General features: G+C 34.2%; 1 protein-coding gene across 2 annotated transcripts in view; it reads right to left on the reverse strand.

Moving 5' to 3' along the window:
* LOC148609307 (ER membrane protein complex subunit 10-like) overlaps window positions 1-25,131 on the reverse strand; it is a 75,337-nt gene that overhangs the window by 21,208 nt on the left and 28,998 nt on the right. The gene's annotated exons all lie outside the window — the stretch shown is intronic.

Raw genomic sequence — 25,131 nt, forward strand, 5'->3', positions numbered from 1 at the left:
CACGATCGCACAAAGAGTTGATTGCGTGAAGTTTCCATCGAAAAATACATGTTTGAAAGTAAAGAATGAACATTTTCGTCATTAATCATAACTTATTTATTTTACATAGGATCGTACTGACAACAGCAGTTGCAATTGATAAACCTGCAGTTACATAATGGAATGTTTACACATATTCTGTTCTCCAGTGTTTTCATTCACAAAAATACGAGTACTATCTTGTATGCTAAAAAGTAAGCCTTTAAATGTAAAATATTCTCAATCACAATCGACACGCTTCTGATCTAATCCAATTTAAAACTGAGCATTTATACGAATTTATAAGAGAAACATGCAAAAACCGAAATGACACATGCCAATTCAGAAGAAAAAAATATATTTTACATTGCGTAATGATAAATGTTAAACTATTCCTTATTTTTGATGCACAATTGTAAGCTTAAGGTCAATATTTTGCACTCCCGGTCTTGGATCTAACTGAACAAGGTAGTTTGACACTACTTTAAATGCAAAATATCGTTATTTGTAATGGTGGGTAGCTCATTTTAAGAGAGAACCACCTAAAACTTATTAAATGTGCATAAATGCTAATATAATCCCCTTAGCTTTGTATGTTCATCCTTAATCTTTTTTGCTTTTGTTTCTCACTTGAATCATTCACATTATATGGTGATTTATTCATTGACAATCGACAATCTGAATCGCCACTGAAACAAATCAATAACCAAAACAGGGCAAGTAACGGAACAAAATGTTGCACTTTACATCGTGCTCGGAATACCCTCGATTTTTGTAAAATTAAGTCGTATAAAGTAAATAGGAAATAGTTAAGCGAGGAACCTGTACAAGTCATCATGCAAAAGCCATATACCAAATATCTAAGCATTCCTTCCAATAGAAGCTCTCAGGTATTTGTTACAGAAAGCGTAACGGGCGGACGGAAGAATCATTACAGGTGGAATGACAACAATGAGAATGAATTACAATAGAATATATTTACTATACAGGTTAGTTCAATAATATTCAAGACTGTTCCTGGCTTTAATATCATTAAAAGTGAACACTTATTTCATAAGCATCATTTAAGTATGTGCTAAATAAACTACTTTACCATTCCCATTTCGCCTAAAATAGTTTTTCCTCGAACTAAATTTAACAGCAATAACGGGGTTAAAGTGGTAAAATAAGAGAAGAACTGGAGGTTTGATTTATTACCTAGCAGGGATATTTCTGACTTATGTTTTTTACATTAGCATTGCAAGCACGCATGACGACATCAAAAGTTATAATGACAACGACTAAGCATTAAAATCGAACATCACTCCAGTTTTCTCTATTTAGATTCAAACTTGATATTCCATGAAGCAGACTACAATTTATAGAGGCGTCAAACAGAAATGTTACGATAAATGGAAACAAACAAGTAAACAGCTTCCTTCGTTTGCTTCAAATAAATATAACACAGCTAACACTTAAACATAATTTTAATCCAGTTGTATTTTACAGCAAAATCGAGATTTAATGTATATTATTAAATATAGAAACTTTTTTACTACTTTTTAGCTTTTCACTAGTTTTTAATTGAATTAGTTCGATAAACTGCTTAAAGTAGACACTTTAGAATTAGTTATTGGTACAAGTTGGGAGGATGGGTAGGCCAACAAGGTAAAATGGGTCTGTCACTTGAAAATTGTTATTTTTGTCCATATCTGGCCATTATTTGCTACATGTGGGTTTCAACAGAGCAAATCAGGAAGGCCACTGAAGCCAAATAAGGTTCGCTACAGTGTGAAGTGGGGGTCAGGAGTGCCCTGAAAGTTCACTCGCGTGAACAAATGAGGATTTTTTTCCGTTTTGGCCTTAGTTTGGCCTACAACCGGAAGTAGTCAACAAAATGGGTAGACATAGAAATGGTGGTGACAGACATCCTGCTTATTTAGATTCCAGGCAAAATAGCGCACTATACATTAATTCTGCTCTAGCCAGGTGCCGAGAAATTACCCTACTCCCTAAACAAATCTCACTTTTTGGCAGCGAAAACTCATGACCTGTTCTTTCAGCTCCAAAGTCATTATTTTGTAACAAAAATGATCAGATCAGAGTGGACCCATTTCATCCAACTAAAGAGAAAAGACATATTTCGACAAGAAAGCTTTAACCAAAACCCAAACTTTAACAACTCATTTTGATATCAGTGTACCCTAATTTTTCTCTTAAAAATTATGAAAATAAACAAATATTACAATAATAGCAATAGTTATCCTTCAACTAAGACGAGCCAATATCAGTAGACTCGTTTCCGTATCAACCAATCCTCAAAGTTAAAACAGAAAAGTTGGAATGAACTCCTTTTGATACAAACTACCCTGCAACTTTTCTAAGAACCAAAATTATCAGAATGGCATCATTTGATATCAACCTACTTATAAAAGTTTAGAAATCAGCTATTACTATCACGCGTTTTCAAGTGCGTTGATCTCACGTTGGTTATGAAAACACCGTTTAAATTCTATCAAAACTGAGAAGTTCTATTCGCTTTCGAACTCCTCCAGATAACTAAGTAAATAGCCGATATTGAAATTAATCGCTGTGTAAACAATGGAGTTATCCTGTGATTGAAGTGGACAGGCAACTGTCTTACCTGGCCCCGTTTTCCATGAAAAGTGACAACTGTTTGTGATTTGAGAAGATATGAAAAAATATTCCTAATTCCAGAATGTGATTAATGCGCGATGACCTGACGGACAAATCTTTCTAAAAATATCTATATTAAAAATAAAATGATTACTGATGTTCATATTAAATTGATTGATTTATTGTTGGGGTTAAACGCCCGAGCAGCAATATTTCAGCTATATTCAGGCGATGAACATGAAATGGGTGATAAAATGAACATGAATGATGATGTAATGAAACAAGGGATGGGACACAAGGACAATAGGGTCGACATATTTTGGTTGCCACTAGAAAAAGGGTGGTTTGGTTGGGTCGGGCTCCTTTGCCGAGCGCAAAGGTTCCTACTCCTATCGAATACCACAGCAGGATCCTTTAACGTACGAGGAACGTGACATATTTCCCAACACGGTTCACCACTATGATTTGCGGTCAGGTTTTCGTATTAATAGCCTGACAACCCAAGCATGTAACACGCCAGGGGTACCCCATTCCACCACCTGGGGTACACATCCCAGTTGCTCTGTGGGCAGAGCGCCTAGCCCCCGGTTAGGTTTCTGAGCACTATTTAGTCGCCTTTTACGACAAGCTTAGCGCTGCTGCAGGCCTATTCTTTTGACATCCGGACCTACACGGGGCTATTCATATTAAATGTTAAAATTTCGAATATCCAGTTATCTCACGCGATTTTTTTTATTTATTTGTCTCATCCTATATCTTCAATTAATTCTCGGGTGGAAAACACATAGATTTGCTTTTTTAAAAAAGCACTTGTATTATTTTTCAGGCGTCAGTCAGTCATCGAAAGTGATTATATTTACCAGACAAATTATTATTTCTGGTTGTAAATCATGCAATTTACAATTTTTCTCTTGCCTGACACCCTTTTACACAATTAGGAAACCTGCAATTACTGTCTGGAAATGTAAGCAAATGTTAAGTGAATAACGGTTTCTTCTCCACTTTGACTAATCTTAGCTGAGATACATGCACAGATTGAAATTAATCTTTACTATAATATAGGAAACATAAATTTACGGTGAAAGATGGTTTGTTAAGAGATTTTTGTTCTATGCATTAGTGTTGCGTGCATGCAAGAAGATACGTGCGTTAACGACGGTTCAAATCAATGCCTATAGATAAGTGTTAATACCAAACATTGCTACAATTTTCTTATTTAAGAGTCCAATAAATGATTTTCCTTGTAGCATGATACAAGTAGTCAATGGTTCTATAACGAAGCAATTAAACGTTAATATGGTATTAGCGGGAAGTGAAAGAAATTGGAAGCTTTAGACACGCACAGCTACTTGATGTACTCGAGAAAGCCGATTATTTATCAAAGTACATATCTCACCGATAAAACAAGTACGCATTTGGCACATATAGGAAAGTTAATGATACAGTTGTTAATTTCTGGTAAGATGGAGAGAAATATCAGATGTAAAACAAGACAAAGGGTACTGATAGCCACTGGGGACAGGATGGATTATGCTGTTAAGATGTAGATAAGGAAGATACCTTTAATCGCACATCAAACAGCTCTCAAGGCCGTAACTTAACATTCGTGAAATATTTTCATAGGTAACATCAGTAATGAACAGATCTGTGATAAAAAGCAAATAAATAAATACTTCAACGGCAAGTCTGCAATTAGAATCTATGCATAGATAAAAAAAAAAATCCTCAAGGTTGAAACACTTTCTGAAATACGTTAGGTACATTGGTGTTCTTAATTTTATTCTCAACTTTTGCATGTCTGTGAGATACTGAGATCCTATACGTGCAATTATGCGTTAGTGTCCTTGAACACGTTGTCACATTTATGTGGTTGTTCGTATAAGTAACGGAATCTGTATCTGAACCAAATTACTCAGAAGAGAAAATACGTGCTTTTATATCGTTTTTCTCTTACAGTCACTATATAAGATGGACTTGAATCAGCAAAAAAAAGTAGAAATTAAATTCATATTATTTTGGAACTTTAATCTGCTTCAATATTTCAATTACATTGTCTAATACACCCGAATCGGTCACCTGGGTCTCATCAGTTTTATTTTTTTTTAATTATAAGAATAAAAATTCCTCAGATACATGTATAGTTTTTTTATTATTATTATTATTTTTGGAAGATGTCATTCAAATTTAATCTATTTGAATACATTCTATTGTTTTAGCACAATTTTCCTGTTTGAACTGTCTCTATCGTGTCTGCAATATCAGCAACAACGTGCAAAAATCGTCAATTTTGACTGAAATTGAAAACAACTTCTAAAACAACGTATCATACAACTTTAGTACAACTGAATAAATTGCAAATTAAAAAATTCTGCACATATAATTAGTGTACCTTTTGTTTTCCCAATATGCATTTTGATTTGAAGAGTGAAAATAGTAAACATCGGCGGAAAAGGACAATTAATCGTTACAAACTGGAACAAATGATGAAATTGCAGAATTTATCAAACCTTCTTTTTAAAACAACAGACGGAAGTTATAGAGTGTATTTTGAAACTTTGGTAACACATCACGTAACAAACACACACTTGTGAAAGGAGCATCAAAATAAAACGAAATCAAAACAAAAGTATAAGATATTGGTGATGACATATTTAAAAGTAGATTGGGAATAACATGGAGAGGAACATTGTCCTAATAACATATATATATATTGTTCGAATATTCAAATGCCATATAGTTCCCCAACAAGCAGAATCCCATATCTGCAACAGAAAACATAGAACGCCGTACTACTAAACTCATGCAAAATCCAAATTCGAACACTCATATGCGTAAAAACCGTGGCGACATGATTGAAATTCCTCCGGAAAACATAATGCTACATCACTACTGCCACTTACACAGGCATCAATAAAAGATCAACAAGAGGACAATGAGTTTTACTGTTTCATAGGGAACAAATAAATGCATCAATGTTTATGTTTGTTCTATATACTCTTTATTTCATCTATCTTGTACACATATTACTCATTATTAATGCCATTTGTTGAAATGCAAGGTATTGAACTAATAATTAGACTAACTCTATGATGTAATTGTCTAATTATTTAAGAATAGAAAAAGTTATTGAAAATAAACAGCTTGTTGAAAACATGTATATGCCTATTTAACCGATTTTAAAGTAGAAGTAACGAAAATAGCTAATGTTGCTTAATGAGTAATATCACGATAACTTTCTTAATTAAGTGTAAGTATTTGTAAGAATCAGGCAAAATGGGAATAATAAGAAACATGCATATCAAAAACCCACGGGTCTGACAATGTAATATTACAAAGGATACTTTCTCTACTTAAAAAGACCATTGTTTGATCTCTGCATCACCGGTTTGCTCAGAATTTTTTCAATAGAATCTTAGAAAAATGAGGTTTTTGACAGAGTTACCTGCCCTTGAAATGTTCATTTTCAGTGCATTTCAATAAAATTGTGATTCAATGGTCCAGCATGATATGGAAAATCTTGTCCTTGATTCTGATGGTACAAATATTCAAACTACACTATCAAAATGATGGGTGTTTTCATACCATGTTTCACCTACTGCCTGATTCTAGCAGAGACTGACACTTAATGTTAACACTTCCGTTAAATGCTTTTATTCACCCTGATCGAAATGCCCACAATTTTCCTCTGATAATGCAAATTTTGAAGAAAAAAATTAGGATTTTTATAGTCAAGATAAGTGAAAATAAAGAAATCGACCAAGCTGTTGATTGTATCACACATCGCCATACTGACAGCATCGTAGGAAAAAAATAATTCGTTTTGCTTTAATATGCGTCAATAAAGTTATAATCTATTAATTGATAGTAAAACTACCTGACATAAACATGAAGTCCACTTTATTTTCTCATTAAAAAAAAAACAATCAATGAGCTTTTTTCTCTCCACGTACAAGAAAAGCTTGCACGATGCATCGGTTATCAACAGTGCAAAGTGACAAAAACTTAATGGGCTGGCTAAAAAGGTATGATACAACTGTTCATGTAACCAATCGCCTGCACAGAGCAGTAAAAACGAGTAGTTCCTAGGATGTAATTTCAATAATTCAACCAATAAAAACAAACTCAACATCATCTTAGAGTAATGCACTGAAATATTAAAGTTTTAGAGCCGAGAACTAAAGCCCTTTGATGTATCTTATTTTCAATACGGGTGTAGTTTTTATTTCATATCTAAACTCAATCTTTTCCGGAACGCATTACAAACATAGCGCAAAATTATGGGTATTCATGCGGTAATAATCACGTGATACCCCTCGTAATGTATGTGCCCTTTCGCGAGTTATTCCCCATATGCATTGAAAAGTAAGGTTCCGTCTAATGCCTTTTTTTTCTATTTAAAGTAACAGGGAATTTTCATTAACTCGATTCGGTGGAGAAAGCGAAACACAGAAAACTTACGGATTTAATTCAAAAATACAAAGCAGCTTTAAAATATTACTTTAATGCAACATGTAAGACCACGCTTCTCTGTTTTTTTTTTTGTAATTTAAAAGCGACATGAGTACAATGGATATTGAAATCCTAAAATTAGATCAATATAATTGTAAAAAAAAAAAACAGCCCATATGGAGACAAAATGTATCCCGACTGAATTTGTTTAGGTTATTTATTTATTTTTATAAAATTCTCTAAATAAGCGTTTAAGCGAAATAATTTTAATTTTATAAAGTCTATATTTGATGATTGTGGTTATAGTGAAATATGGAATATTCAAGAAAATGTCAATTTTAACTTTTTAAAGATGAATATTAAACAGCGTCTCAAAGACCAGTTTATCCAAAGATGGTTCACTGATATGAACAATTCATCTAAAGGGGAATATTACTCTAATTTTAAACACGAATTTCGATTGGAACCTCATCTTTTAAAACTAAAATCGGGGCAACGGGTATATATTTGTACATTAAGGGTTTGTAAGATTAAATTTCCTATCGAAACTGGAAGATGACGGAATATACCAAGGGACGAAAGATTGCGTACAGTATGTGGATCTGGTCTTGGGGATGAATATCATTATTTATTTGAATGTAATAACAATATAGTTTTAGATATCAAAAGAAAATTTATTATATTAGGTATCCTAATAGAGAAAAAATGTATGGTATGTTAAAATTTTGTAATGTAAAAGTATTGATAAATTTATCAATTTTCATTTAAAAAATCCAAAAGTTGTTAAATTGATCGATCATTTGTATGTTCATGTAATGATTCATTGTTTTGTCGTCGTACATGCATGTGATTGATACAGTGTAATATTTATATGCATTTACTCCTGTTACGCAGTAATCTGCGGCTGAGTTTTCTTACTAATAAACAGTAAACAGCTTTTAAAATGGCGATCGATGACTTTAATCCAATATGAAAACTACGCAAATTAGTAAATTGCCATTGATTCTGCCATATCATATGCTGGTATTTTATGAGAGTCTCTTTAAATGTCCTAAAAAGTAAAAGCGTCAAATTGATTTGAGCGACAGTAAAAAAAACTCATTTACTTGGAAAAAATGCTGAATGTAACATAGGAACAAATGGAGATTGTAAAGTGATATAATTCGCAATAAGACAGAAGAAGTAGCAATACTTTTTGTGATGTCACAATAAAAAGTTTTAAGACGTGCTGTTTTGTAATTTCGCCCAGCAGAACATTTTTAATCGACGTAGTAATTCAGAGATTAGTTAAATACCGCTAGAAAATGCAAGACTCGCAAATCGTAGATCTAAGATTAGAATTTCAATGTTCTCTAGCTCGACAGAGTCTTGTTAGATAACTTGAAATCTTACTCTTGGCTGTCTGAGATTTCTCTGTCCTGCATTCGCAACGTCTCACATCATGCCAACCAATTGTTATTGTTTCTTTCTTGATTTTGCCATGTAATAGCAGTTCATACAAAGAACAATAATCTTATCAAAGCACAAAAAATAAACTAATCCGCGATTGACGCGAAACCTTTTAGATATATTCAACTTTTTCAATTACATTTGTATTTTTTAACGAATACTACATAAAATATTGATATAATATTGCTTTTGGGTGTATGTTCGGGAAAATAACATTTATAATATAATGACAATATGGAATGACGCACAAGTATGAATACAGAGGACCGGTTCGGTGACACAAGAATAAGCACCAGTATGAATACAGAGGACCGGTTCGGTGACACAGGAATACGAACAACCCCTAACTATCATTATTCGACAAAATAGGCTCCCATTCACACAGATCACTATACTTACAAAAAGAGACTGCACTTAAACAACATTTAAAGGTTATCAAAACATTCAGTTATGATCTTTCAATTTATCTTTCTAAAGCATGTGCAAATACCTTCATAAAATATAATTGATCTTATCTTAGAAGAATGACATCATAAGTAGAACAGAACGTGTCGGTCGAAAATTTAAGATTTAATTTAGTACTGTAGATCTACATATTAAGAATGGATACAGACGGTTGCATTAAACAAGTCATCGACTGTTTAATAACATGTAATCTTACATATTTTGGCAACGTTAAGCATCATGATCTTAAAACATCACTCAATACTTCTTTCCAATTCGGTCAATATGTGTTGCTATTTTGACCTTACGAAATACACTTTCGACAGAAAATTGACAAATCAAACATAAAATCTGATTTCTAACAAAGTGAGTGTTAAGACAGTTTCTGTTATCAAATAAAACCACAGTGCAAGCAGATGGGATCGGATATTGGTCATCGTAAAAGCCCTTGCCTTAAAAACATAGATACTGTTGATATGATTTGCTTTATTCTCTTATTGACTTTCTTTGTGCTATTTTTGATTGGTAAACGTACACATGACAAGCAATTATTGGTAATAATCTAGTTGTACTTATTAGGCAAGGGATTAACGTGAGGTCGAAATGTAGATATCCTATCCGCAAACATTAATCTTTACAATGACGTCTGAAAGTTAATGACTTTTTCATAAGATTTTGGGGAATACAAAATTACCATTATGAATACATATTTTTACGACATATTTTTTTTATTACGACATATATATTTTTTATTGAATCTTTGCGTAAAAGCAGTGGAACAATTAAAGGGTTGGATATATTCTTATATTATCATGCTGTTATGAATTTTAATTGTTAATATGGTTACAATAAGTTTTTCATCATTGCTATAGAGAAAAGTAATGCCTCATTGTCAATTTGCTTTTTTCAATGTTGTTTTTATTTTCGTTGTTAAATTTGTCCATACAGAGGTTCTCAACATCAGTCCTTCTTTGTGACTGTATATTTCTCATTGATGAAACAAAGCGTCTTTATTAACTAAACCATAGCTACGGCATTTTTAGATAATAATTTACCCTTTCACGTAATTGACATTAAGACATGTCCAACTGATATAGCTTATTCCATTTCAAGAAATTTGTCAGTTTATAATTGCACGAATCATTAGTCAAAAAGGAAATTTGAGCCTTGTCATTGGGGGAACAAAAGGAAATAACTCAGGTCAACACAAACGCTAATATCCAAATCAGTTCATGACATGCTTTAAGTGGAATAATAACGACACTTTTGACGTAGAATATATACATAAGAACAATAATTACCTGATGTAAAGGACAGTAGCTTCGATAACAAGTTTTCGCACTAAAAATGTATAAATGGTGCATTTCCGCAAATTAATGGTTTCTATTATATTTATAACGAATAATATTCCAACAATAAAATTAGTTGGTAAATGCAATAAGTGTGAATTGACACTTTGAGTTTGTACTTTTGTTTTATCTTTCAAAACAAACTGTATTCTTTAAAAAATCATTTTCTACAAAACAAATATTGGTTGTTCATAGGGACAGTTCAATTAAGTATTTGTAAAACAAATAATTTGTAAACAAACTAAGGAAGCAGCAATCCTATGCTGCCATATTTTGAAAATTGCAAAAGGAAACCTATATCTACTTGTGAATTCGACAAACAATATATGCATATTGGACCGGTGAATATTAAGTGGAAAATTGCAATGGCGTTGGCATACATGATTTTTTTATGATCAATAAATAAGTGTAACTAAACAAAACTGCTATATTAAAAGTTTACAGTATCAACTAAACTGATATCGAGTTTTTGTAGACAACGTCACATCTCATATTGAAAAAATTGTAAATAAACCTACTGGGATGTTTTCTTGTAATGATGTTATTACATTGCTGTAAATGATTGATGTTACATCAACAGGGAACGTGCGTATAACATTAATATACGTATAAGTCCAGAAAACAATTTAACCGTATGAAAAAAGTATATTGACCCGGTAAATATACCATTACTGAGTCTTTATTTGAGCACCAATACGCTCCAACTACGATCAGCAAGAAAATACAGAAAGTATTAAGTCAGAAAATATGTGGTGCCCTAACTGATATCATAGTTAGAGTACCTTGTACTACCGATATTCGACAAAACAACCACGATTATTTTCATTATTTGGCAGTTTCCCTTTTCTTTACGTCATATGTAGGAAAACCTTAATCATTAAACATTCCGCAAATCAAGTTTCTGAAAAGAAGAAATAATAACAATTCTACAAAACAAGTTAATGAAACAAAGAACCGCAGGCGACAACACAAAGTATGATATTTTTAATTCAATGATTTTACAAAAGAGGGTCTCCAAAAAGACAAAGACAGTGTGTGGCACATGCCAATTTAAAAACAAAATCATCCTATGAACCAAAATATATTAAAAAGCAATAGAAACCTTAAAAATAACTAATTGATCTGTTCATAATTTACTTGATTTGTTGTGGAACGTCGACCATATTTCTGGGTCTTTTTCCAGAATACGATACAGATATCCCTAGATCTTTCCGATATCATCATGTGTTTAATTTCTCCCTAATATCATATGCATTCTGCAGACATTGTTTTTGTACCAATGTCCTCAACATATACAGAATTTTATTCTACAACAGTTCTATATGAGCCGATTAAATGTTACAAACAATATTAAGTTACAAACTGAATACAACTTTTTGCGAGACTTTACAAACATTACTGTTTTAAATAGCAGGTATTTCATCCGCTTCAAATCAAATATGTTTTCCGGTTAAAATAGTTATTTTTTTTATTTAGTTTTTGTCAATAACAGTGCAGTGACTTAAACAAAAAAACTATGATTTATGACTTCGACTCAAACTAGTGAAATTGCTCAGCTCAGCCTCACATTTGTTGGGGGTTCTATGTCAACTTCGTGCACTTATATTTTCTATACACATATATGCTTTCAAGACATTTAGTAACACAGAAGCTAGCATAACTCTGTCAAAATATTAACAACAAAAAAGCCTAATGCATAAATATGAAAAGTTGTTTTAACAAAAATCTGCTACTAAGTATTGAACATAACTAAAAAGCATTTTGTTTCACCTTTTAATGTGTTAATTCAATTAAATGGCACGAAACAACTAAACGCTTTCTCAGTTAGTTCAGTCAATAAAAATCGAAATTCAAAACAAACACAAAGCACCAACTGTTTTGTTAAGTCCAATATATCCTTTCTTTTGAGCTTAGTGTTAGATAACAATGTAACTTAAAGGTTCCTGAAAAAAACTAACTTGAATTTGTCAATGTCCACACGCGTGTACTAACAAAGTCAAAGGAAGAACATAATTGGGTATTTACGCGGAAGGAAAATACAGACACTCAATGCAATGGCCAAACAATAACATTCGTAAAAAATAGTCATAATAATAAAGTTCATGATTGTTGCTTGATTCGACAAAAGTGGCTGGACTCTGAACAGATGGTACAAGTATGGACACCCCAATGGTAATTTCGCTTCACAAATTTCTTAGATACACTGTGATAATATTTTTGACAAAGCATATATTGCTGACACCTCATAAATGTCATCAGTTTAAAGTATTAACATCTAGTTACCTTCTATGGTCGCACATCACAAATCTAAGTACAGAGACAGCATCTGCATATAAATGCATCAATTTTTATGGTACCAAATAAAATTCAATTTTGAACCCTTTCTTGCATTGAAAGAACTGGGTATTTCAAGGTAATCAACCTGAACTGTATAATCTTTGACCCAAACTTGAACTAACTTAGAATCCTAAATTGGGCAATCATCAAACACCGGTCATTTCAGCATACAAAAACATTCCTAAATTTGGAGTATTGTTTGGGATCCAATGGTTTTACTGTAGACAAATTTGAAAACGAGATCCAATATTGAACATCTAAATACAACGGTTAGATTTGGCTCGTTGGAGAACGCCAAGAGTTCATTTTTTTATTATTATTTTTTTTTAATTAAATCAAATAATGACTAATAAAGAGCCAGCATTTTGATCACTTTGAATTTAAAAATTCAAATACGCATCCTAAAAATTGTATTGTATGGCATTACAAAGCCTGCTACCGGAAGAAAACAACGTTATAAAGAGAACAAAATGCAAAAAACTGTGTGGACATGGATTTACTTAGTCCAAGGGCCATAGCTCCAACAAAACAAATCAAAAGACCAGAATAAACTTTAATCTGTATCTTATTAAGGTACTAAATATCAAATAAATATCTGCAAGTATGACGAAAAATATTGCGGATATCCAATTTTGTATGACTTACGAATAGACTGACTGACAGACGGTCTGAGTCAGAACCAAAAGTCAGATTCAGCACATAAAACGAACGGACATTGGTAAAAGAAGTCTTTTCAGCGTTATAAAATGCATGTTCAGCTCCGTTAGTAAGGGCTGAAACAAATGTTGTAAATCATGCAGGGATAACTAACATTAATAATTAATCTAATGGACATCCAAATATGATCGTTACAAAATTTATTGCTCCAAGGAAATTACGAACATACATATTTTTTATGAATATTGTAAATTCGGTATGATGAATAGGTGTTTAACGGAGTAAGCTGTCAACAGCTTATACCAGAAATTACAACAAGCATCGTCAGACTGGCTTCAGCAGTAACGAATACCATATGAGACACCTGGTCCACCAGGTGTGGCATTTGCCCACTTGATTTAAAACACGAAAATACAAATTCAATACAAAATTGTAAATTTCGGTAGGCTGTACACGTGATTTTAGGGATGAAATTAGAACAAAAATACATAGGAGCGAGGAGATCCAAAAATAACAGTTGTGCATTTGATTAGAAACAGTATCATTAAAACTATAAAAAGAACCAAACATAATGAACAAAACATATTTATTTAAATAAGAATTCAAATCTCCAATGTCTAAAACAGATTCAAACTTGAGGGAATACGCAATCAATGCGCCTTCTACCAATGTCAAATTGACACAGGGCGTTATTTTTTATTAAATATCTCTCAGTTTTGTCATCATGACAGTTGATCATTGGATAAGGTAATTATCAACAAACAAGGGCTTCCGATAGGTGCATCTGGTGTCTGACACTGCGGTGACAGATTCATTAAAACAAAAGACTACAATTAATCTTATTTAGAGGTTTGCACTCTTCTGTTAGTTCGTGGTATTGTTAATATGTAGAAGCAGTATCAACGTTAACAAATTGGTGTATAAAAAGTATATGATACACAGTGCTTTAAGACCCCATATCAAAATTATTTTTAATTTAATTTCAGGATATGATAACAGAAAATCAAACATTTAAGAGACCATTTTCATTTAACCAAGTTGATTGCTACTCCATGATTAATTCATATCTAGTCAAAGAACTCAAAAGGATTACTTAAAAAAGACTGGAAGTAAACTCAACGTCTTTATATGATTCCTCGTCACAAAACTATAATTGAACACATATATGAGTAGCGTTATACACGGATGGACTAGTATTACTGACACGTACATGTTAATTAACAAATTAAAATGTATATTTGGAACTTTGATGAGATCAATGCAAGGAATAACGGACAGCAGACATTATTAACCATTGATTTAAGGCATCATTGTAAACAAACATTTTGTACTACTTTTTAATACGTAATATACATCTTAAACATCAGTAACAATATTATAACAATAACGGAAGACTTTATTGATTGATTGATTGATTGTTGGGGTTTAACGCCCGAGCAGCAATATTTCAGCTATATTCAGACGATGAACAAGAAACGGATGATAAAATGAACATGAAATGATGATGAAATGAAAAACGGGATGGGACACAAGGACAGTAGGGTCGACAAATTTTGATTGCCACTAGAAAAAGGGAGGGATGGGTAAGGTAGGGCAATTTAGCCTCCTGTGGCAGAGCGCAAAGGTTCCTACTCCTATCGAATACCACAGCAGGGTTCTTTAATGTGCGAGGAACGTGGCATCTTTCCCAACACGGTGCAACACTATGGTTTGCGGTCAGGTTTTCCGTATTATAGCCTGACAACCCCAGCATGTAACATGCCAGGGGTACCCCATTCCACCACCTGGGGCACACATCCCGGTTGCTCTGTGGGCAGAGCGCCTAGCCCCCGGCTAGGCTTCTGAGCACTATTTAGTCGCCTTTTACGACAAGCTTAGCGCTGCTGCAGGCCTATTCTTTTGACACACGGACCAGCACGGGGCCGGAAGACTTTAAAACATAGCATTAAGATATAGGATTGTATCCCTTTGATGATGGCAAGAATGAGATTAACACGTACAACGTATCTATAGGATACAAGAGCGCAATTATTCACAAGGCTATGTCCGTATAGGGGGGTCCTCACTTCCACTAAAATCTAAAAATAGATCCGGGTGAAAGTCTCTAATCTAACACAATGTTGCTAAAATACACCCATATAGCTTTTAAATTTTGATATAAAAACCACCATGTCATGCGGCGTTTCTGTCCGTAAATTAAGATTCAAAAAGGGGGATTTTTCAAACATTATTTTTCCAGTAGCCACCCTAATCCTTAAGCGCTCCATAAAATACACATATATGAGCTGTTAGCTTTCACATTCGATACTTTCGGTTCCTTACTGTTCGTACAATTTTTTCATGAAAACATCTTTTTTATCATCCACCAATCGTGAATGTTTCTGTATTTTCCACTGGGCTGCATGTTGTGGGTAATGATCTGGTTGAATACCGAAGACATAATTACGCCATTGTAACCATCAGGGACGTTTAATTTATTATACATTTTATAGAATTAATTAAAAAAAAAAAGATAACAAGAATTGAAATCTTTAGGGTGCAAATCTCAATCGTCGCAATTTGCGGTCTTCAATTTTCTTGTGCTTCACATTCATTTTGTCGTCGTATATTAAACAAATTTTCTTGTGCTTCTCGTTCATTTTGTCGTCGTATATTAAACAAATATTAACAATCACAAAATTGACTATCACGTTCACACATTTAAACTTTAAGTCCACCTAAGCCATTTCTTGATAATTTCCTATCGACATTTGAATTGCTTAATTATTGGAAGAAAAAAGTTAAAATAAATTCTATAAATTTACAAACCTTAAATGACCATGTACTCATAAGATTGTCAAAATAATTTTCGTCATTCCGTTACTATTGAAATAAATGCAGAATGGCGTTTAAATAATACATGCAGCACAATTCATAATGAAAAAAAAAAACACTGCGGTAAACTGGTGCAGTAACAGGTTAAGATATACTATGATGATTTTGTTCAATATAAAAATAGAAATCAGACGTATGTATAAATGTCCAGATGACTATTATGAGTAGAAATGATATAAATGTGTTCCAATCCGTTTTTTAAAGTTGGAGTAAGACAGCAAAAGAACAAAGAAATGTTTCGATCAGTTTGAGTTTTCGTAGCGTAATAAACAAAGAAATTCATACGCAATTCGATAGCCACATTTGAGAGATCACAATTTAGTTGATTTAATAGGCATTATTGGTGCTCATGCATTTAAACATTTTTCCATGAAAGAGTTTCAAAACACAATTAAGACGAACAAACTCTCGGAAATGAGTCTATTTTTACACCTTCGTAGAAAATAGACTAACAGTCCTTTTTGTAGCGCAAAAGAACTAAATCCAGGATAACAAACGCTATTTCGAGTATGATACTATATCGAACATGAAAGCTATTTCCAACCATGGTTATGCTACAACTAATACTTTCAAAAACAACAATAACTGTTTGTAATTTCGAGCAAGAAAGTTATTTGCAATCAAGGTTATGTAATCATAACTACATTTAGGACAACAAACACTGTTTTCAGCGGAAAAGTTATTTTTATCAAGGTTATACTACAACTGTCAGGACAACACAACAGTAATTTAAGACCTCTGATTAACAAAAAAGTATTTGGTTTTTTTTTAATACTTATATTATATCATTGGAAACCCAGATTAGCATCGTGTACTAGCGAGGCCTAACTGTATGGATAATAAGCGATGTCGAACTCAAAATGATAAATCTAAATTATGCAGGTCTTTCGGCATACTTTATACGTGGTAGTCAAATACTTCAAACAACTTTGAGTTTTATTTTATTTATTTTTTTCAAAATAAACATACAAATGGTTAAATAGACTTGACCTCGAGCTTATATATATATTCATTCATTACAGATAAAGAAAGAGGCAAATTTTACCACATTCCTTACAAATGAATTATAGTTACATATTATAATTCAGCTGCAATAGTCTGCCTTTTTGTCTGTGTTCTTGTCTTAAATTGTTCGAACAGAAAAGTACCCCATTGAAAGTCAAAATAATACTTTTGAAAGAAACGTTTGCGACAGGGGACATTCAGATTAGAAACCACAGGGATACTCATAAAAAGATGAAAAACGATAGAAATGGTCACCAATTCAGATATTTCAGAATAGAAGCGATTAGAAATAGTCTCAAAGAATGAATTTTTTGTAATAGTAACGATGGAGAAAGTAAAAAAAAAAAGATGTATTTTTCATATAATAGAAACGACTGGGATAGTAAACAAAAGATGGGTATGTCAGGATGATACTCACCAAGAGTAAGTTATTTGTAATAGAAACGAGGAGATAATTACTGAAAGGTGAATTATTAGAATAGAAATATTTAATATGTCAAGAATGAATTAATGTATTGTTAGAGAGACAAGGGAGAAAACCAAAGAGGGTAAATCTATCTAATCTTAAAACGTCACTTTTATGATAGACGGTACAAGTTAACCAACAATTAGCCAATTTCATATAAAAAATAGCAACTACAATGTTTTAAGTTTTATCTGATGATGGAAAAAAATGTTATTGAACAACTCGGATTTTTAAGAAATGGTTGCCAAGACCTGCTCTGATATATTTTAAGTAGAAGGAATACTTTTTGTATTCTTAAATCTAACTGTATTTCATTGTGATAATTGAATATATTTTTATAATCCTAACGTCTCTCATAATTCGTAATGTAATGGCACAAGTAATTGTAACCGTTTTTATTATAATTGCATATTTGGTTTGTTCTAGATGCGGCGAGACTACAATAAAATATCGAATATACTATAATTTTCCGATCCCTTAATGATACAAATCATTACACCTCAGAATATTTTTTGTGAATATTTTGTTTTTATTCTGATCAGTTTCTAACTATTGTTCCTCCCTGAAAATATTGACCACAAGCGTTTTTATTTTTAGCGGAATTACCATTGCTGTTATGGAATTGCCTTGGTTTATAACACTTAGTCTAGGCATTCATTGTAATTCAAGATCGAGTCAAGGGATTTCAAATTTATTCAGACGACAGAAACATCAATGATGGTGCACAGTCGGTAGGTCTAAATATAAACTTAATATTTCCCTCTCACCCAGTCAATAAGAATAAATTATTCTCTAAACGGGTAGTAGAACGAGACCTTAAAGCGTTTTCACTCCAATCAACAGTTTGGTACAAATCGATTGCTGCAATATATAACAAAGAGAACTAATTAAAACTCCCATGCAAAAGAATTCATCCTCCATTAACTAAACTAATTCTGTTCTCTGAAACCTACGAATATGTAAAATCATGATTTACTCAAATAAAAAAATAAAGTGTATTTAAGCCATGTCAACTGATCAAAGAAAATGAAAGTATCAGAAAGAGACATTAACAATGCGATATTACATACGGCAGACTGTGTGGCTGTAATTAATGATCAGATTATATCTGAATGTTTTCTCTAGCTGGTTGACGTCATTTACTGGAAAATAATATGGAATTATAATTATGAACCTTTTAACTATTTAAATGCATAGTTGGTAAAAATATTTCACTCCTAATATTAAAATTTCAATCAAAATTGTAGAAAATATTAGGAAAAGATTCGACAAATCATTAAAATAACCTTACATATAAAAGGGACGAAGCCTCAGCGATGTAATTAACATGGCTCATTAATTTATAGGGAGTTGGAAGTGTAAATATTCTTGTCTGCACAAAATTTAATAGAAATATTGCATGTACAGCTAGGATCAACATGGAATTATGCTGCAAGGATAAATACACATATCAAAAACTAATCTTGTCTAAAGGTCTATCCAGACTTTGCAGTCAGCGGGAATTCGAATCCCTATTCTGCCCTTACATTATGATTGATTGATTGATTGATTGTTGTTGTCTATTGCCGTTTCGGCGACCAGGGCCATATCACGGCAAGAACATTTAATGCAAGGAAAATATTAAAAGCAAGATCAAAGTCTCTTCATAAAATAATGAAATCAAAACAAACAGCTATTTACATATAAAAAGGTACATAAAAGGTGAACCTAAGACATAAAATACATATAGAAACATAACTTCGATAAAACATTTAAAATATTGAAAAATCAAGGAAGGTATCCAATTTAGATTTTATTAAATAAACCGATGTCCCGCAAGAAATCGATAATGTTTTTAGATGAAACGGTCTTGAACAAATCAAACATATTGGCGCAGTCAAAATAATTTTGCCTGGTGTTGGCAAAATCCACACAATCCAGAAGAACATGTTTGATAGAGAAAGGGCAATCACATGGGATACACTCAGGTGGAGGATCACCAACAAGCAAATGGCCATGTGTAAATCTAGAATGTCCAATGCGGCATCTAGTCATGACCACTTGCTCTTTGCGATTGCCCGACCCGGATTGATGAACGCCTAGATCGGGTTTTATGGAATTGAGTTTGTTGTGTTCAAGACCGTCCCATCGGTCCTGCCACATCTTTAAAATATATTTCCTTATTAAAGGTTTAAAATCGGTGTATGGCAAACTAACGTCCTTTATTATTTCATTTAATGCCTTTTTGGCAACCCTGTCTACAACTGAATTCCCCTGAATACCAACATGACTGGGTACCCATAGGAAAACAATCTCTTTATCAAATTCCCGAAGTCGATGAATAAAATATAAAATTTGTAAAGTAAGAGTATTTTTCAGTTTGTGATTCTTAATTGCCAAAAGACAGCTCAAAGAGTCAGAACAAATAATAAACTGTGACAGATTAGATTGAGTAATCAATTTAAGTGCTAACAATATGGCTCGAGCTTCAGCTGTGAATATGGAAGCGCTCGATGGCAACCGTTCAGTTACAGTTCTGTCACCATGGACAGCAGCACATGCAACGCTATCGCCATCTTTTGAGCCATCTGTATACACCGTCGAAAAATCCGGATAATTTGCTTTAATTTCAGAAAATTTTTGTTGTAAAAATAAAGGATTGGTATCGGACTTTTTATATTCACGCAGATCAAAAATGAAAGAAGGATGTGGAAGCTCCCATGGAGGGCATTTCGAAGTAACAACAGGTGTCAATGCATTGGTCTCTAGATGAATTGCTTCCAAATGAGGTTTTATTCGAATTCCAAAAGGAGGGGTTTTGCTTTCATGTTTTCGATAAATGTCGACATAAATAGGATTAATGACACAGTCGTAGGCAGGGCTATCTGGGTAGGCCATAAGTTTACTTACATATTGAAGACCTAATTTCAAACGTCTGTCTCCAAGGGATGGTTCATTTGCCTCGGCATAAAGGTTCTCAATAGGAGAGGTTCTGAAGGCACCAAGGCAAAGTCGCAACCCCTGGTGGTGAACAGCGTCTAAAATTTTAAGGTAAGATTTTTTGGCGGAACCATAAACAATAGATCCATAATCAAGTTTAGACCTAACCAAAGATCTACATAAATTTAATAAAATTGAGGTATCAGCACCCCAATCGGTACTGGACACCATTTTTAAAATATCTAGTGCCTTAAGACACCTAGATTTAAGTAATTTGATATGGGGAAGAAAAGAAAGTTTACTATCAAAAAGTAATCCAAGGAATTTTGTTTCTTCTACTATTTTGATTTTATTACCATAAAGAAAGAGATCTGGGTCCGGATGCAGCTTTCGCTTTCGACAAAAGTGCATACCAACAGTTTTAGATGTAGAAAACTTAAACCCATTCTCCAAAGCCCATTGCTCAATTCTTTTGAGGCAAAGTTGTAACTGCCTTTCAATATTACTCATATTTTGTCCCCTGTAGCAGATCAAAAAGTCGTCTACATACAAGGAACCGTCAATATTGTCCTTCAAAACTTGGGCTAAACTATTAATTTTAATACTGAAGAGAGTGACAGAAAGAATACTTCCCTGAGGAACACCCATTTCCTGTTCCTTCTCCTCAGAAAAAGTCGAATTTACCCTCACATTAAAATGACGATCTGACAAAAAATTAGACAAGAACAGAGGAAGTCTTCCTTTCAACCCCATATCAAATATATCTTTTAAAATACCATATTTCCACGTCGTGTCATAGGCTTTTTCTAAATCGAAAAAGACCGACACAACATGTTCTTTTTTAGCAAATGCATTTCTGATGAGCGTTTCAAACCGGACTAAATGGTCAAGAGTACTTCTGCCTTGCCTAAAACCACACTGAATATTAGTGAGAAAGTTGTGCTTCTCAAGGAACCACACAAGGCGATCATTGACCATTCGTTCCATAATCTTGCAGACGCAGCTTGTCAATGCGATCGGGCGATAATTTGAAGGATCCGTATGATCCTTTCCTGGTTTTGGAATAGGGACAAGTGAAGCCGTTTTCCAGATGGACGGAACGTTACCAGAAGTCCATATCTCGTTCATTAACGCAAGACGTGTATGTAGAGATGGATCAGGAAGATGTTTCAAAAGTTGATAGTGAATATTATCTAGCCCACTAGCTGTATCGTGGGCTTTAGCCAGTGACGATTTTAGTTCCTCTATAGAAAATTGAGAGTTGTAGGATTCAGCATTATTTGACTTGAAGTTTAATTTTGTCTTTTCTGCAGATGATTTAATTTTTTTGAAAATCCGGTTTGTAGTTAGTTGAGGATGAATGTTTAGCGAATGTTTCAGCTAGCTTATTGGCGATATCTTTTTCGGTGGTTAGAGTGGTATTACCAACTTTAAGGTGTTTCACTGAAGAATTCGAATTTTTTCCTTTTACTTTTCTAATAAAATTCCATACTTTATTGAGGGGAGTGTGAGATTTAATACTAGAAACAAAATTTTTCCAAGAGGTTCGTCTGGCTTGTTTACATGTACGTCGAGCTTTTGCTCGAAATATTCGGAAGTTTGACAGATTTGCTGGTGTAGGATTTTTGTCAAACCGGCGATGGGCCTTGTTGCGTTCTTCGATCGCTTTGTCGCACTCATCAGTAAACCATGGTTTACTAGGCCTTTTTGGATTTGTCGAGGTTTTAGGTATTGTTTTATTAGCAATTGATGTCAGTCTTTCATTAAATAATAAAATGGGATCTTCAACATCCTTCATCGTTTCTAATCGTAATTCTTCAAGACAGTGGGCTTCAAATGAAGCCCAATCTGCTTTCTCAAGTTTAAAACGAGGTTGACGTTCCTCCGTTGTGGAGGATAAATGCTCCAAAATAATTGGAAAATGATCACTCCCGCACAAGTCATCATGAACTCGCCATGTAAACTCTGAAAGTACGAGAGGATCACAAATGCTTAAATCAATAGAAGAATACGATCCATTGCCTGAATGAAGGAACGTTGAAGATCCGTCATTAAATATGCACAAATCTTCTTGCTGAAGGAGCTCCTCAACTTTTTTACCTTTATCATTCGTATGATTACTTCCCCATAAAGGATTATGAGCATTAAAGTCACCCAAAATAATAAATGGTTTGGGCAACTGCTTAACCACATCAACTAATTTATTTCTGCACAAAATTGAATTTGGGGGAATGTAAATGGAACAAACGGTTATGGTTTTATCAAGGGATAACCGAACGGCCACTGCTTGTAGATCGGTAGTTAAAGGAACTGAACTATGTATTACTCTGTCCCTAATAAAAATGGTAGATCCACCAGCAGCTCGTTCATTTGCCTCAGCAAATGTACTATACATTGTATATCCTTTTACGGAAATTTGATCCGTTTCTTTTAAATGAGTCTCCTGGAGACATAATGCAACTGGTAAAATAGACTGAACAAGAAGAGTTAATTCCAAAATATTAGCCTTTAAACCTCGACAATTCCATTGAAGTAATTTGGCCATTTTTATGGGTGACGAATGGGGGATATTTTCTCTGACTTGGATCCGCGACCACGACTCGATGACCTTCTAGTACGAGTGCCACCATTAAGGTCAATTCGAATTGACTGAGCGCGCTGCTCCTTGTATTTTTTCATGGCAACAGGATCTGTTTGGTCAATCTGATCAAGGTCGGGACCCAGCCAGTTTTCACCTGGACAAAGTCCATGATCTGTTGTTTCCATGTCAGATCGGAATCCGAGTCCGACACCACAGGCGACACAATCTGTCGCCTAGACTTGGATTTCTTCAAGTCCTCCACACGGAAATTCCCCAACTTTTTTGGGGGTTGGACATTCTTCTGTTGAGATTTGGAAGACGATGACTGTTGTGATGATGGAGATGATTTTGAAGATGATCCGGAATTTTGGGATGACTGAGTCTGGGAACATTGGTGAGATTTCTTAGCTCTGGCCTTTTTAATTTCCTCTAAACATTTTTTGGATGGTTTCATTATTTTGGTGGATACCTCAGTGGGCAGTTTGGCAAGACCATTGATATCCTCTTTCCAACTCATGATCGTCTGCACCTCAACAGTCGAGGACAGACAAGCACGCTTTGCAACACTAGCATAAGATGTTTTGCCAGATGCAAGAAAATTGTTGGAAAGAGACCACTTCTGGCGAGCTTCACTATATGAAATTTTGTTTTCAGTTTTTATCTTTAAAATATCTTTTTCTTTCTTATAAAGAGGGCAATCTTTAGATGATGACATGTGAGCTTCCTCACAGTTTCTGCATTTCAGATCTTTTCTGCAGTCGATTCCCTCGTGTCCTTCTTCAGAGCATCGGAAACAAAACAGTTTTCCTCTACACTGGCCCTTTCCATGCCCAAACTTCTGGCATTTAAAACACCGAAGTGGGTTAGGAATATACAGACTGACAGCTGTCCTGTATGGACCAATGTAGACATGAGATGGCACTGAAGTGGAACTAAATGTTAACAGGATTGTTCTCATTGGTGTGGTTGCATCTGCACGTCGAGAAGTAAATCTTTTCACTGACTTAACGCCTTGTGATTTCAGTTCCTCACAGATCTCTTCATCAGTCAAGGCGTCGAGGTCTCGACCCCGGTATTTAAGGACACCCTGTGACTGATTTAGTGACTTGTGTGCAGATGAAACCACATCAAGGTCACCAATCCTGGTTAATTTTAACAAATTTGATGATTGGCCAGGTCTGAGGCATTCAATTAAAATTCCTGATCTTATTTTCTTTGTATCTTTAACATCACCAGCTACACCCTTGATAGTTTTCTGTATTAAAAAAGGAGAAAGGTCATTAACATTTTTGTCTTTATCTTTTGCAGAAATTACAATAAATCTTGGCCAGTTTTTATCACTTTCGTCAGAAGAATTCCAGACATCACTTTTTCGTTTTTTTGAATAAGAAACATTGGACTCCCCGTTGTTTTTTGTCGCCATGTTAAGTTTTAGTAAGTTTCATCGTCTCTGTTCCCCACCCGCCACCGAGTGCCAACACGGGCGATGCTAGGACTCTACGGATTTCCAGCAGATAGCATCAGGGATTCCAGAGACGACATACTCGAACAGAGCGTATCTATCAATGGCGCATAGACAGCGTACTACTCGATTGACCCATGAGCCACCGCCTTCTTCATTTGCCATTTGTAAGCTTTTGAAAATATTTGAAACATTGGATTTAACAAAATGCCATCAGTAAAGCAGGTGGACAAATGAAGGGCATGGCGTGACCAGCCGATTGATCGAACCGGGTCCATCCGATCTCCCGTTTAGATGACCTAAGAGCCGAGTGGCATATACAGCCGTATCCTCGATCATCCAGCCATCGATGACACGGGGGTTACGTCACGATTGGAGTCTAGATACGACCTTCATCCACTAGGACCTCCTCGCCCATCAATAACTCACGGGTTGCAACTCACGGCAAACAAGTAGGTGAACCCACTTTTTATTTTAAACACCGGGCCCACGGTCGATGTTCGGA

This window comes from Perna viridis, chromosome 8 (genome assembly GCF_037379345.1).
Source record: "Perna viridis isolate PV_CMFRI_1.1 ecotype Kerala chromosome 8, ASM3737934v1, whole genome shotgun sequence".
Taxonomy (NCBI): Eukaryota; Metazoa; Mollusca; class Bivalvia; order Mytilida; family Mytilidae; genus Perna; species Perna viridis.